Source organism: Garra rufa, chromosome 4 (genome assembly GCF_049309525.1).
Source record: "Garra rufa chromosome 4, GarRuf1.0, whole genome shotgun sequence".
NCBI classification, from domain to species: Eukaryota; Metazoa; Chordata; class Actinopteri; order Cypriniformes; family Cyprinidae; genus Garra; species Garra rufa.
Genome location: NC_133364.1, coordinates 46526440 through 46541522, shown reverse-complemented (window position 1 = coordinate 46541522; position 15083 = coordinate 46526440).

The following is a 15083-nucleotide window of genomic DNA, read 5'->3' as shown; positions in this document are numbered from 1 at the left end:
GTAGGTGTTTGTTTTAGTGGTGTAAAAGTTGAGTTGCGTTGCATGGCTTTCCCCGTGATGCTGTCAGGGCTAGACTCTGGCTGCGGGTGGTTGGTTGGCCATCAACTGCTGACACTTCGAATCTGTTTGTGTGTGATAAGCATTTTTCTCGGGAGAGCTACGAGAACTGAAGGATGATGGACTTTGGGATTGCTCATCAACACAGTTTGCGTTTGTTGAGTCATGCGGTACCAAGTCCCAAGGACTTTTCTGTCTCTTCAAAAGAGGTATGTGTGTGTCTAAAATTTATTTATTTGCCTTTAGCTAAATAAGCACTCATTTCACCAATAACTTTGTTGTACAGAACGTGTGGTTAATTAGTTTAATTATTAATACATTTTCAGATGTTTGTTTGTATTTGTTATATATTAAAATTTGTTTTAAAAATATGTTTTGGAAATTAATATAACTTTTCTGTCAGCCTAAAGTGTGTTTCGAGATGGCATGTCAGGCTGAAGAGCCCGCCAGTAATGATGCTGCATGTCAAACCCAACAAGACATAAAGCACATGTCAACCCAACACCACTGGAAACCTGATCGAAGGAGCAAGAGTATGTTATACACTTTACAGTATTAAACCACACAATCACAACCAATTACTTAGTATTTTAAATTGAATACTATTTTAGATTTTAGTATATTTGGGTACCAAATTTATTGCATTTTGAAATTACTTATATAGGCACTCAGGTGAAGCAACATAAAAGGCATGTTGGTTGCAACACTTCAATGCCATTTATCCCACTTGAGAAAGGCCCTCTTGCTGCGTCTACCCCCTTGAAAAGACCCAGAGGAGAGGCTGATGACTTTGATCCTAGTTTTCAGCCAGGAATAATTAATGGTAGCATCTATAATGAGAGGTACTCAGAAAATTTGTGCTTTTTGGTAAATTTCTAAAAAAAAAAAAAAATCATAAATAATTATTTTTTTATAAATATGGACTAAAGACAGAAAAGAAAAGAAAATCCAGTATTTCACAAAATTAGAATATTTAATGTGACCAATAAAAAAGGATCTTAAACACATGTTGGCCTTCTGAAAAGTGTGTTAATGTACTGTATTACTTCCTCAGTACTTCGTTGGGTCTCTTTTTGCACTAATTCCAGCATCAAGGGTGGTGTGGCATGGAGGCCATCAGCCTTTGACACAGTTGAGGTGTTATGGTAGCCCAAGTTGCTTTGATTTTGGCCTTCAGCTCGTCTGCATTTCGGGGTCTCTGTTCCTTCATCTTCCTTTTGACAATGCCCCATAGATTTTCAATGGGGTTTAAGTCATTCAAGTTTGCCAGCCAATCAAGTAAAGTTATTCCATGGCTATTAAACCAGGTACTGATAGTTTTGGCTTTGTGGGCAGGTGCCAAATAAAATCATCTTCTCCAAAAAGCTTGTCGGCAGCAGTAAGCATGAAGTGCTCTAAAATTTCCTGGTTGACTGTGGACTTGATAAAAGGCAGTGGACCCACACCAGCAGTTGACATGCTCCCCAAACCATCACTGACTGTGGAAACTTCACACTGGACTTTAAGAAGCTTGACTTTTGTGCCTCTTCAGTCTTCCTCTGGACTCTGGGACCTTGATTTCCAAATGAAATTGGGACCACTGGGCAACAGACCAGTACTTTTTCTCCTTAGACCAATATTGGATTTTTTTTTTTTTAATATTTAATCCGTAATTATTGAAATTTATCAAATTTTAAATATTTCACTTTGTGTGTAGTGAACTAATATAACATACAAGTTTCACTTTTTGAAACAAATTATTTAAGGGCCTTATAGGTAAGAAGTAGTATTTTGTAAGTGATACGGAACCTAATAGGTAGCCAGTGCAGAGACTGTAAAATTGGGGTAATATGATCATATTTTCTTGATCTGGTAAGGACTCTAGCAGCTGCATTTTGGACTACTTGAAGCTTATTTATTGAAGAAGCAGGACAACCACGTAGTAGTGCATTACAATAGCAGGGCTCTCAAGTGTCACGCATTGAGCGTGACAGTCACTCATTTCGGTCTATTGTCACGCACTCCCGCCACACATTGTATTTCTCACGCAGAAAAAACTATTTATAATATATTTAATATACCGCAGCGCCCAACATTTCTCTGGCCGCGCCGCTCTCGCTATGGAACCGGCAGGATTCAAGCGCGTCTCCCCTGGAGTTCTTAGTCGAGCCTGCCACTTATCAGCCAATCAAAAAAAAGAAATAGGCTACACAATAGCCAATCAGAAAATAGCACTATTGTATCTGGGTAAGATTTAACGCAACAACCAATGAAAAAAAGCATCCTGAAATTGTTCACCATCTTCCTCGTTCACCCACAGAGGAAACCACTGGAGCCCCGAGCATCACTTTGAGCACAAAGTAATGATCTCCTGTTACAGAAATTCACAACTTGTTTAACACAAACAATATTATGACAACTTGACTGCTGTTAGAGAATGTTTCCCAGATAATTAACATCAGTTTTTTATGAGTGTCTGTTACTTAGCCAACAGTTTTACAGCCTGTTCACTGACAACATCTGCTCAGAACAAGTATGGATAAACTCCCGTTGAAAGGTGCTCTCCTAAAGCATGCAAGATTTATTGATGTGCAGCTAAGAGCTGAGTGTGGGGTTGAAGATGCCCTATACTTTGTAGACAGGCAAGGGTTTTCACACACTGATTATATATTTTAAGTTTAATGGTCATGATCACAAAATAAATCAGTCTCTCACTGTATTCTAATCAGTCTTGTACACATGTGCTCTTAAGATTTCAGGAACTCCTTCCTTTTCAAGACCCAAAGGAACAAGACCAAGTAAGTGAGGAGTTTATGGAGTACCAACTCATGGACACTAGCCGTGTTTCCACTGTCGGGCCAAAAGCGGGCGTGCTAGTGCGTGCCAGAGCCAGTCGCGTTTCCACTGTCACTTCCGGGGCCTGATCGTGCCTCGTCGGTGCTTCCTCAGGGCCAATGGCCCGGATTTTTCGGCTCGACGAAAACCTTGGGCCAAAGCGGGCCAGCCGGGGCTTGAGGCGTGGTCAAAGTGAAAGGCGGAGTGTGTCTGCGGTATGCGCATTTCGCTGTATTACTAATACAGGGCTCTTCTATGTATTTGGGCCGATGACAATATACAACGCCAGTTTGACGGCGTCTGCAGAAACAAAGACGTGATAAAATACATCGTTGCTGGACTCGCAAAGCTAAATATCCAGCGCACCACAATGCAAGTTCGAGACAAGTTGAAGAAATTGCGGGCGCAGTACAAAGCCATAAAAACGCACAATGGACAAAGCGGTGCCCAGAGAAGACACTTACATTAGGCAGATATTATATGGAAATGCCGTTTTGATGGGCACATTACTTAAATGGTTATCTGATGGGGCACCTTTTGTGTCCTGTGTAAACCAGGTCCTATTCAGTAATCGTTACACTATTAACTGTTGTTACAGATTTGTGATGAAAACATTTAAATGCCTGTCTGATTAGTATCTACTCGTATCTGGAAAAATGCAAATAAGATCTGATGTATAAGTTTATTTACATCGTCCAAAAAACCCCACAGAAACTCACCAACACACCTTGATAAATTGTTAACATACACTGTACCTGTATCTGTACCTAAATAAAAGCATACAACATTATACTAGAAGTACAACTGTGTAGTTATTTTTCGCAGTAGTGTGTAGATAATATGCAACATCTAGTTTAATGTAATACAAAGTTAGACGAAAGACTTGTGTGTCGGTCATAAAAACAAAGCTTCTTTTCAAGTGATTTATTAATGTAATATATTACAAATATTGCTGCTGCATAAACAACTGTTGCAGAGCACTTCTTGCATCAGAACAGACATCACCAACATTACAAGACGTTTCTGCATTCGCTGTATCCGGCTTCCACGTCGCTTTATTGTTCTTTTTCGCCTTGCAGCTAATATAAGCTTTCGCCTTAAACGCTGCTGAGCCTCCGTCTTTGCGTCTTGTTTTCGATGCATCATCTTCCACCAAGAAAAACACAGAAAGGAGCAAACAGCCGCTTCGGCTCTCTTCCTTCGATAATCACACACAGACTTACTTTCAATCTCCCCGCTGAAAGGGGAGAGGTTTCGTGACGTTTGATTCAAAGAGGTGTGTAAAAGGCGGGCTTTAGGTTTGCGCAGCGAGGCTACTGGCTCGATAGTGGAAACGCAGCCTACTTTTGGTCTTGGTGCTTGCGACTCGAGGCCATTGGCCCCGCCCAGCACGCTCTTAGCACTGGCTCGCACTGGCCCGACAGTGGAAAAGCGGCTATTGCCTTGCCCCAGGACCCAACAGTCTTTGATGTTGAGGAGTTTTGGGGAAGAATGTCCACAATAAAGAACAAGGTAAAAAATACTTGGCACACAACATGACTTGCTCATTAGTAATTACGATGAAGGGAAAATATTTGAGAAATAGGGGCCCCTGGTCCCTTTTTTCAAAGATGACCGGCTTGAACCAATTTGGGAGGCTATCAAAGATCGCAGCCTTGGTTTTAGTGCTTCCACATTCTAATACTGAGAGAGCTAATGCTTGAGATGTCACTCTTGCTTTTCTTCAAAACTTGAGAGCCCTGCAGATTTTCATGTCTTTTGTATCATCGAATGCTTTGTAAAATGAATACTTTGTCCTGCACACTGAATCATTACCACCAACAACATTAAGGATTTTCATAATGTCTTCAAGACAGTCATTGGTCAAACTGTGTTTGAGCTTAAGTGCCAGAAGTAGTAGTTGTGTTTGCTCTTTAGTTTGACCTGAATCCACTGGGACCTCTATCTGAACAGGACTGGACGTGCACTCTTCATCTGTAGTCGTCAGCAGTGTACTACCTTCCGAAAGGGTGTCTGGGATTTCCTTAAAAAAGATAGGAATAGAATTATGGGTCCTGTTAACATCACATTAAAACTTAGCAGTGTCAGGGTCGTAGCCTAGCGGGCTGCCCTCATGATAGACACACTTAGGTCTTGTATTTAGCATTATAGCAGCTGTTTGTAATTGGCCTCTTTCACTACATAGTGCACTATTTGCCACGTCCATTCAGTTTTGCCCAAATCTGACGTTGTGTACATTGGCTGTCAAAGATTAACATTTTAAATGAATGCCTAGTGATTCTTTCATGATTATTAAAAAAAGATGTTATCTCAGAAGACAGCACAGAGTAGAAATTATCATTTTGAGAATGATTCCTCTGTTTTATTATTTTAAACATGCTTATAGGCAATTTCCAAAACATTGGCCCCTTTCCACTAAACTTTTTTAAACTCAATGCTTATTAATTTAATTTTAATAAATTTAATGTTTCTCTGTCATTTCTGGACCTAAAATTCAACTAGCAAGTGTGATTTTGCTTATTTGTTCTACAAACTCAATGCAGGCGTTCTGCTTTTTAGCAAAAATTCTGACACAGCACTTTTTTTAAAGTGCTTCCTATTTTCAGAATAAATCCAATATGTGTTTTTATTCCAGTTAATACAATCAAGAGAGTGTATTGTGTTTGTGTTCTGACATTAACCTTAAAGGAGAAGTTCACTTCCAGAACAAAAGTTTCCAGATAATTTAGTCACCTTCTTGTCATCTAAGATGTTCATGTCTATCTTTCTTCAGTAATAATCATTAAAATTACAAAATTATGTTTTTTTGAGGAAAACATTTCAGGAATTCTATGGTGCCCGTGAGTTTGAACTTCCAAAATGGAGTTTAAACGCAGCTTCAAAAGGGTCTAAATGATCACAGCCAAGGATATATATATTTTAGATATTTTCTAACCTCAAATGCTTATCTTGTCTAGCTCTATATGAACTCTTTGAATTCTGTATCATGACAGTTAGGATATGTCGATTTGATCATCTTTGCACGTTCACTTTGTAAACAAAGGGTCGGTACTTCTGCAGCGATGTAGGACGATTTTGAAGATGGAGGAGAAAATGAGATGGGAGTTTTTCGGCATACCCTAACTGTATTGAACCGGAATACACAGAGTTCACGCAGAGCTAGACAAGACAAGCATTTGAGGTTAGAAAGTATATAAATTGTCTTTTTTTTTTGGGAAATCACCAATCGTTTCACTAGATAAGACCCTTCTTCCTTGCCTGGGACCATTTAGAGCCAAAGCTGCATTTAAACTGCAGTTAGGAAGTTCAAACTCGCAGGCACCATAGAATTCCACTATATGGAAAGAAAATTCTGAAATGTTTTCGTGTAAAAATTGAAGAAAGAAAGACAAGAGCATCTTGGATGACAAGGTGGTGAATAAATTATCTGTAAAATTTTGTTCTGGATGTAAACCTTTTCTTTAAAAACAGACCTTTCTTTAAGAACAGATAAGATTGTTATTTATTACTCTATTTAACTGGAGCAAATAACTGCTAAGGGATAAGTTCAGCGAAAAATGTAAATTCTGCAATAATTTACTCAGCCTCGAGTTATTCTAAACCTGTATGAATTTCTTTGAACATAAAAGAATATTGATAACCAAACAGTTGCTGGTCCCTATTGACTTAGTATGACCATAGTATGAAATTAGAATACTACGAAAGTCAGCAGGAACCACAAACTGTCTCGTTAACATTTTTAAAATATCTTATTTTTTGTTTAACAAAACAAAGAAACTCATACAGGTTTAGAACTTGAGGGTAAGTAAATTACAGAAATAACATTTTTGGGTGAATTATTCCTTTAATTAATTAATTAATTAAATTTAAAAAATGCAAATGTACGCTATGGAAATTACAAGTGAAACACCAATTAATAATTAAGAAGCATAACTTTTGACATTCCTTGATATTCTCAAGTTCTTCTTTTGCTGCGTTTCTTCTGAAAGAGAAAAACAAAATATACAATAAAGAAAAAAATATTAAGTGCTTACTGCTTTTATAAAATTCTACATTTGCTGCCTTTCAAACCCCCCAAAACTTGTCAAAACTAACTTTTTTATTACATTTACTCGCTTGATAGTAACAGCGTAGTTTCTGCTTCAAAATGCAGTTAGTCAGTTCCAACTGATTTGTATATACCATTGGCTTATTAAAACAAAGCCACTCGTTAAATAAGGCCAATAACGATAAATCTAAACATATAGTTTTAAGAGTCAATCTATATCTAAACAATTCACACCACAATTATAACTATTAAAGTACCGAGAAATGATGACGTTGGAATGACTGAGAGAAATAGTTACTGATTCAAGAACAAGCAGAGGAATCAGACATAGTCTCTCGCTATATATGGCTCTATATAAAGAGCCACCTCTGGATCATTCATTTGGGAGCCGAAGGACACTTGTAGTACCTTATGCTATGTGAAATCAAAAGAAATTACTATGGAGCATTGAGGACTACGCCGTTTGCACCATTAGCAGTAAAAAAATAAAAAATAAATCCCCCCTTCACATCAGCTGCTAACTGAAAATTCCAACCCGTTCTCATCAATTTGCGTATAAATAACACGACTTTACACTTTCCAATTGCGTGTAATACATACGCCAAAGTCCAGGCCCGGATATAGGCATGGGCAAGGTGGGGCAATGCCCCCCTAAATGCTGTGACTGCCCCCCCAAACGTAAAGGCATGCAAAATTCCGAATTTCATAAAACAAACAAACTAAATTGCCTTATGTTATTCATCCTATTTAGGCGAAGGTATGTCATTTCGGTCTCTACATGATCGCGCGTTTACAATGTCTCCTCTGCGAAAACACGGACGGTATCGCGCACTCCATTCATAAAAACCGACTTTACTATAGCGCGGAATACCACAGAATTCGTCGATTTTTGGATTAATAAATCAAAAGTTGGTCTGTCACTTAATTCAAATCGCGATATGGACTAGTGTCTGTGAAAACTGAAATGCAAAAAGACTGGAAAATAATTTAAAAAGACTGATGATGATGGCAATGTAGAGTTTGAAGACCTCTCTACCGTTTGCAAATATCTACACGGGTATAAGAATGCATTTCCTCAGCTCCATCGCATGTATGTGACCTCCCTTGTGATTGGAATATCATCTGCATCATGCTAAAGCTCTTTCTCCACTTTGTCTCGTGTTCTTACTCCCTTCCGTCGCACTATTGCTACTTGAAAGAAAAAGAAATGTAGTTATTCTGGCTCAGGAGAAGGGCATAACCACAGGCCTAGATATGCATGCATTTGTTAGTCTTTTTGCACAGAAAAGCAGACGACTGATGCTTTAAAAAAAAAAAAAATTGTAAAAAAAATTCACAAAAAAGAAATAAAAAATATATGAATAAAATAAAAAGACAAAAAAATGAAAAGATAGATAGATAGATAGATAGATAGATAGATAGATAGATAGATAGATAGACAGACATTTAAAAAAGTAAAAAAAAAAAACAAAAAAAACAAACGCAGCCTCAAAAGGGCACAAGCCAGTGTCCTATTTGTGCCGGTCCCAAGCCCGGGTAAATGCAGAGGGTAGGGCATCAAACATAAAACCTATAAGACAAATCAAATGGTGATATGATGACAGCATAGTTAGTATAGTTTTCTTTGCATAGATAATTAGAGAAGCTCACCCACACTTGCCCCCCCAATATTCTACATGCACCCCCTAATGGGACTGGCTAAATCCGGCCCTGCCAAAGTCCAATTTCGCGTGCATATGATACACCAATCCTTCCCATTAACTTTAGTGGAGAGCTGCGTACAAATAGCACGCAGGATCTTCTACGGCAGTGACGTCACCTGCGAGGCTCGGTTTGCCCCGTTCACTAGATGCATATACACCTTCAAACAGGTAAGAAAGGCAACAAATTATCTTTTCTTTTGTAATGAGATCATTATTTTAATTGTTTCCCTGCTTCTGCGTCTCTGTACGTGGGGTCATGTGTTAAAATGGAAGCGTGTGCGTTTAAATTAGAACAGTCGACTGCTGCGTTAGCACAGCTGCTAATATTAGCCTAAGCTAACTTCTAACTGTTGCTGTTTTGAAATAGATAAATAAATAAAACCGTTTTAATTATATTCACGTGGCTAATGACAGCTTTACAGATCAACCAAACCAGTGTCACATGATAAGCGCGATCATGTAAAAGTCCGCACATTTACCATAGTTTTACCATAGTAACTGTTGCTTGACCATATTTTGTGTAGCCAATGCACAAGTCACATCGTTTACCATGGTTTTACCTCATTAACCATAGTTTTACTGTGGTATTTGTTGTTAAAGCCCAACATTTACCATGGTTTTACCTCATTAACCATAGTTTTACTGTGGTATTTGTTGTTAAAGCCCAACATTTACCATGGTTTTACCACTGTAAGCATAGTTTTACTGTGGTATTTGTTTTTAAAGCACAACAACCACAACATTTACCATGGTTTTACAACTATCAGCATAGTTTTACTGTGGTATTTGTTGTTAAAGCCCAACATTTACCATGGTTTTACCACTGTAAGCATAGTTTTACTGTGGTATTTGTTGTTAAAGCCCAACATTTACCATGTTTTTACCACTGTAAGCATAGTTTTACTTGTGGTATTTGTTTTTAAAGCACAACAACCACAACATTTACCATGTTTTTACCACTGTAAGCATAGTTTTACTGTGGTATTTGTTCTTAAAGCACAACAACCACAACATTTACCATGGTTTTACCTCAGTAACCATATTTTTACTGTTGTATTTGTTTTTAAAGCCAACATTTACCATGGTTTTACAACTGTCAGCATAGTTTACTGTGGTATTTGTAGTTAAAGCACAATAACCACAACATTTACCATGGTTTTACCTCAGTAGCCATAGTTTTACTGTGGTATTTGTTTTTAAAGCACAATAAACACAACACTTACCGTAGTTTTACCTCAGTGTCCATTTTTTTACTGTGGTATGTTTTTAAAGCAAAATAAACACAACACTTAATGTAGTTTTACCTCAATAACCAGAGTTTTACTGTGGTATTTGTAGTTGAAGCACAACAACCACAACGTTTACCATGGTTTTACCACTGTAAGCATAGTTTTACCATTAACTGTGATTTTACGGTATACTATTTATAAAGCACAGTAATTACAATGCTTGCCACCTTTTATACTTTTTTGTATTATTTAATTATATAAATGAATTTTATAATTATTGTGAATTATTGTAAATATTGTAATTTAATATCTTAATGTCTTGCAGTTACATCAGATCATTTACTCCAGCAGCTCTTTAAAGAAAACAACTCTTGTAAATGCCATCACTTGTTCCTATTTTTCTGAAATGTCATCAATAATTAATTTACACATAGTTTTGCTCTCTCTCTTTCTGTGGTCCATCATGACATTTTCATAATCTCATAATTTTGACCAATTCTGTCAGAAAGCTGCTAGAATTAACAGGGAACTTCAACTCAAAGCTCCCAGTGCTGATCTTGAAGAAGTTATCAAGGAGTCTGAACAAATCATTCAATGATTCAGTCTTTCTCAGTAACGTTGAAGACATTTAGCTAGAACTGATTTGATGTAATGCACACATCCTTATTTAATCTGTTGATAATAACTTTCCTTACAGTCGTTCCTCTAAAATATTTTGGTTCCAGATTATTTTTAGCACATTGTCTCAACATGTATATATTTCTCTTTGTTTCAGCTGAAAGGGAAGACCAAAGGACGGCAGTCATGGGATCTGAATTGGGCCATATTGTGCATTTATGGAAAAGACCAAAGGCAAACATTTCAAAAAGGTATGTCAATGTCAGTCTGAGCATCTTGACTGAACTGTAGTGCAGTTACATTTTGCACAGCTTGCTCCACAGCCCTATTAGAAAGAACAACCAACAAAGAGTCATGTAGAACTCATTCATAATATTAACAGCATATCAGCAAATTTATATCATCTTGTACAAGCCTTGTTATGTAAAACTCTACAACTTTCACTTGTACTTTTGTCACTGGCCATTGCCTGAACTCTCATGCTAATTTTGCCATTGAAAGTAGTCAGTGTTTGTTTCATAAAGTTTATATTAAGTCCATTTTGTTCTTTCTTTATGAATTTTTACAAATTGCCACTGTCTAACAGTACATGATATCTTAAACTTAAAGCTGGTCACACCATGAACAAGAGCTATGATAATAACTATTTCAGCATCTACACCAACAGATGAAAACACTATGTTTACTGTTATACATGCTGCACTTACAGTATGTTGTTGTCTGCCATCTGGTTTTGAAAAATTGTTCATCGTGATTAATTCTTTCTTCCTGCCTTGCAGGATTTCTCACAGACTACTAAGTCCTTCTTCATCAGCTCTCCAGAAATATCAGCCCTTCCAACAGCTTCCACATCGCTTTCTCTCATGTGGCACTTCTGCTCTCAGTACTTAACTGCCGTCTTCCAGTTTTTATGTGTCTACTTATTATTATTATTATTATTATTATTATTATATATATATTTTTTATTTCTCCTCTACTCACTCCCATCTCTACTGTTGGCACTCCTGTATAGTGATTATATAGTGATTTATAACTACCACTAACAACTTACTATAAAAATTATAATTATTAATCATTCATTTGTCTTGCGTTTAGTCACAATAGAAGCAAACAATGATGAAAGGAAACAGGAAATATATCATATGAGGTAATAATTGTAAAATATTGAAGTATTGTTCTTAATAATTTTTGCCTAATTTTTTGTTAAAGGGAAGAAAATATATTTTCAGCTGGAGCCTTGAATTTTATTTGGCATCTTGTAACATGTTCTGTAAACAAATTCTCCTTTATTTTTGAGTGTTGTACAATTTTATAATCAGCAGGTTTTTGTTTTTAATTTTTTTTCATAATGACTGTTTATCTGGGAAAGGTTTGCCATATCAATAAACATTGGGAAATAACTACAAAATGTGTGATTTCATGATTTAATATTATTATTCCTATAGTTAAACTGGCAGATCTAAGAAGGACAATTTCCAGGAAACAGAAATGATTAACTGTTTATTTAACCACTATAAATACGCTGTAAATGTTACAAAAACCAAATTGAAATAGTAGAAAAATACTTCATGTTTAACTAATTATTATATATTTATTTTACATTTTGATTTATATGAACATTCAACTGATTATCTGTCCATTCCCCACAAGAACCCAAGATCCTGTCATAAATGACCATATATGGACAAGTAAGTTTGATGCCTCTGCTCAGCTGGGATGCCCTTGGCTTTGAAAGTTCCCGTGGCACTCGTAGAACTCGCTGTAATTGGACTATCTTTTAAACTAAATAAAAAATTAAAAAACGCTTGATGTTGCAAAGTCCGTTTTGCAATTATTATTACGTCTGTAATACCCTCAGTTAACAATACAGTGTTGCTATGTTGTGAGTAATCGCCACTTTACAGAGATTCTAACCCTAACCCTAAGCATATCTTCTTTAAACTACAAATAACAGCGCTATCTTTTTTCGCGTTCCATCGATAGAATGGCAGAGGCTTCTGGGTAATGTAGTTTAGAATGTTAAATTATGAAATCGGACAAAATACAATCTTTTTTTTAACAAAGCTTATCTAAACATGTTCATTGTGCAAACATCTATGGCATATTCAAGAGGCAGGCTGAAATTTGCTATTTTACCTAGACCACTTTTTAAAACACCTTTATACCACCTTTCTATATACATTTTAAAACATTATGCAGTTAACATAGCAAAAGTACTTGTCCTGCCAGTTTTCTCTTTGTCATCATAATAAGACACTGATTTAAAGCCATTTGAAATGTTATTTTATTTTGCTCTTCCAGGGCACTACTGGGCCCCTGGAGATGGGAGGGCAGTTAAAATGTGCACAAATCTCTTCTCCTCATAGACAACACACTGTGCTGAGTCACATTTTTGAGATTGTCTTTTCAGCAACTTGCCAATATGTAAGTTGCAAGTCATGGTTATTTTAGTATAAGAATTAGACAGTTCCCATTTGAAAGGGGCTCCACTGATTTCATTAGATCAGGAGGAAGAATTCAGCGATGATGCTAAATGAAGACACAAATGTAAAAAAACAAAACAATACATAATGTGATCCTTCATTGTACTATCACACACTTTCAATGTGTCTTTCAGTAAGACAAGGTACAGACAGTGTGTATTTATGGTGCAAAAGCCATATGGATTTGAATACACCTTCTGGTGGCACTTGGACACTGTTAGTCCACTCAAAGGAAGATGCATCTTGGTGGAATGGCCATACAGGGCAATGCTGCTCAAGGACCGAGGGAGCCCCAGCCATCTCCTGAGGAACTGGCTTATCAACATTTCTAGGGCCTCGACTGTTGATGTTGGTACCTCGTAGACTAACAGGGGCCAGAGTATTCTAGGCAGGACTCCATGCTGGTACATCCAGGCTTTGAATTTTCCAGGAAGGCCAGATCTGTCAATCGCTGTGAGCCAGGTGGTCAGGTCGCGCTTAGTTTGTTTTATGGCAGCAGCTGAGTCCTTCAAAGATCTTCCCCAGGTTCTTGACTGGTTTTTCATTCACAGATGGAATCATGGTCTCTCCCAGGGCAAAACGGAAACGGTCGGACACTTTACCCTTCTTTAGGACCAGAGACCTGGGCTTGGCAGGCTTGAAGCTCATCCTTGCCCAGGAGATACAATTCATGCAATGCAAACAATCATAATGTAAAACACCTAATTTATTCTTTCTCTGGTGTGAAACATCAGTAACGTGCATGCACATCTTGCTTATAATACAGGATTAGATTCACATCTATGTATTGAGTATTGATCTTTCCCTGGTCCATCACCCTCAGTTGTGCATGAAGTGTCTGTAGCAATATGGTCCATGCAGTCTCTTCTAATTCATCTTTCAGCCTTGCCTTCAGGTAACTGAATGTCTTTAATATGACCAAATGTCCATGCCTTAATTAAAACACTCATGATGGTTAGGTGTATTGTTTACAAAATTAAATGGTGTTTTCACCAAACACCATCCCTAATTACGGAGCCCCTTACGTCACCTGTAGAAGAAAAAATTAGCAATTCGTTCCCTCAGTTTATAAACCGTACTCACGAACTCTTAAACTGTTCCCTCGGTTTAACAATTCATGCCCACGGATTAACAAACCGTGCCCACGAATTTCCAATCGGTGCGCTCAGATTTTTTAAACCGTACCCTCGAATTTTGAATCCGTACCCACAAATTCTTAATCCGTGCGCACGCTTTCGCAATCCGTTCCCACAGTTTGTAAACTGCTCTCACGGATTTGTGGCCCCGCCCCCAAATTCAACCAGGACACCTGGGGTCCGTTCTTCGTACCTCGCTTACTACATCCAAGATCAAATGACACATCTAAGATCAAATCATCGTGCTAACTATGAGCTCGCTATTCCGGTTCTCCGAACGCACCTGTTGTTGATGATTAGTATAGCTGGATGAAGTTATTTGAGATCACTGGGTGGCTTAAAAGGGGCTACGTATCGATAGTAGAAACATTGATCGGCAATTCTTTGATTGGTCGGCGAACATGACGAAGGAGCGCGCTCAGTATTTTTCTGCAGCAGAGCAAGAACTCTTGATTGAGGGATTTCAGGAGTTTCAGGGTTTATTTAAAACGCAAGGGAACACTGCAAAGGCTGGAAAAGCAAGGAGAGAGGGCTGGCAAAAAGTTGTGAACACATTAAATATGTTAATGCTGCCCATGTTACATGTTTTTTTCCTTGATATGTTATTTTATTTATATTTTTATTTTTTTATACACTACCGTTCAAAAGTTTGGGGTCAGTAAGACCTGTAATAGTCTTTAAAGAAGTCTCTTATACTCATCAAGGCTGCATTTATTTGATACAAAATACAGAAAAAACAGTAATAGTGCAAAATGTTTTTACAATATAAAATAATGGTTTTTTATTATTATTTTAACATACTTTAAAATAGAATTTATTCCTGTGATGAAAAGCTGAATTTTTATCAGCTGTTACTCCAGTCTTAAGTGTCACATGATCCTTCAGAAATCATTCTAATATGCTGATTTATCATTAGAATGATCAATGTTGGATAATATCAACAGTTGTGCTGCCAAATATTTTTTGGAACCTCCGATATATATATATATATATAT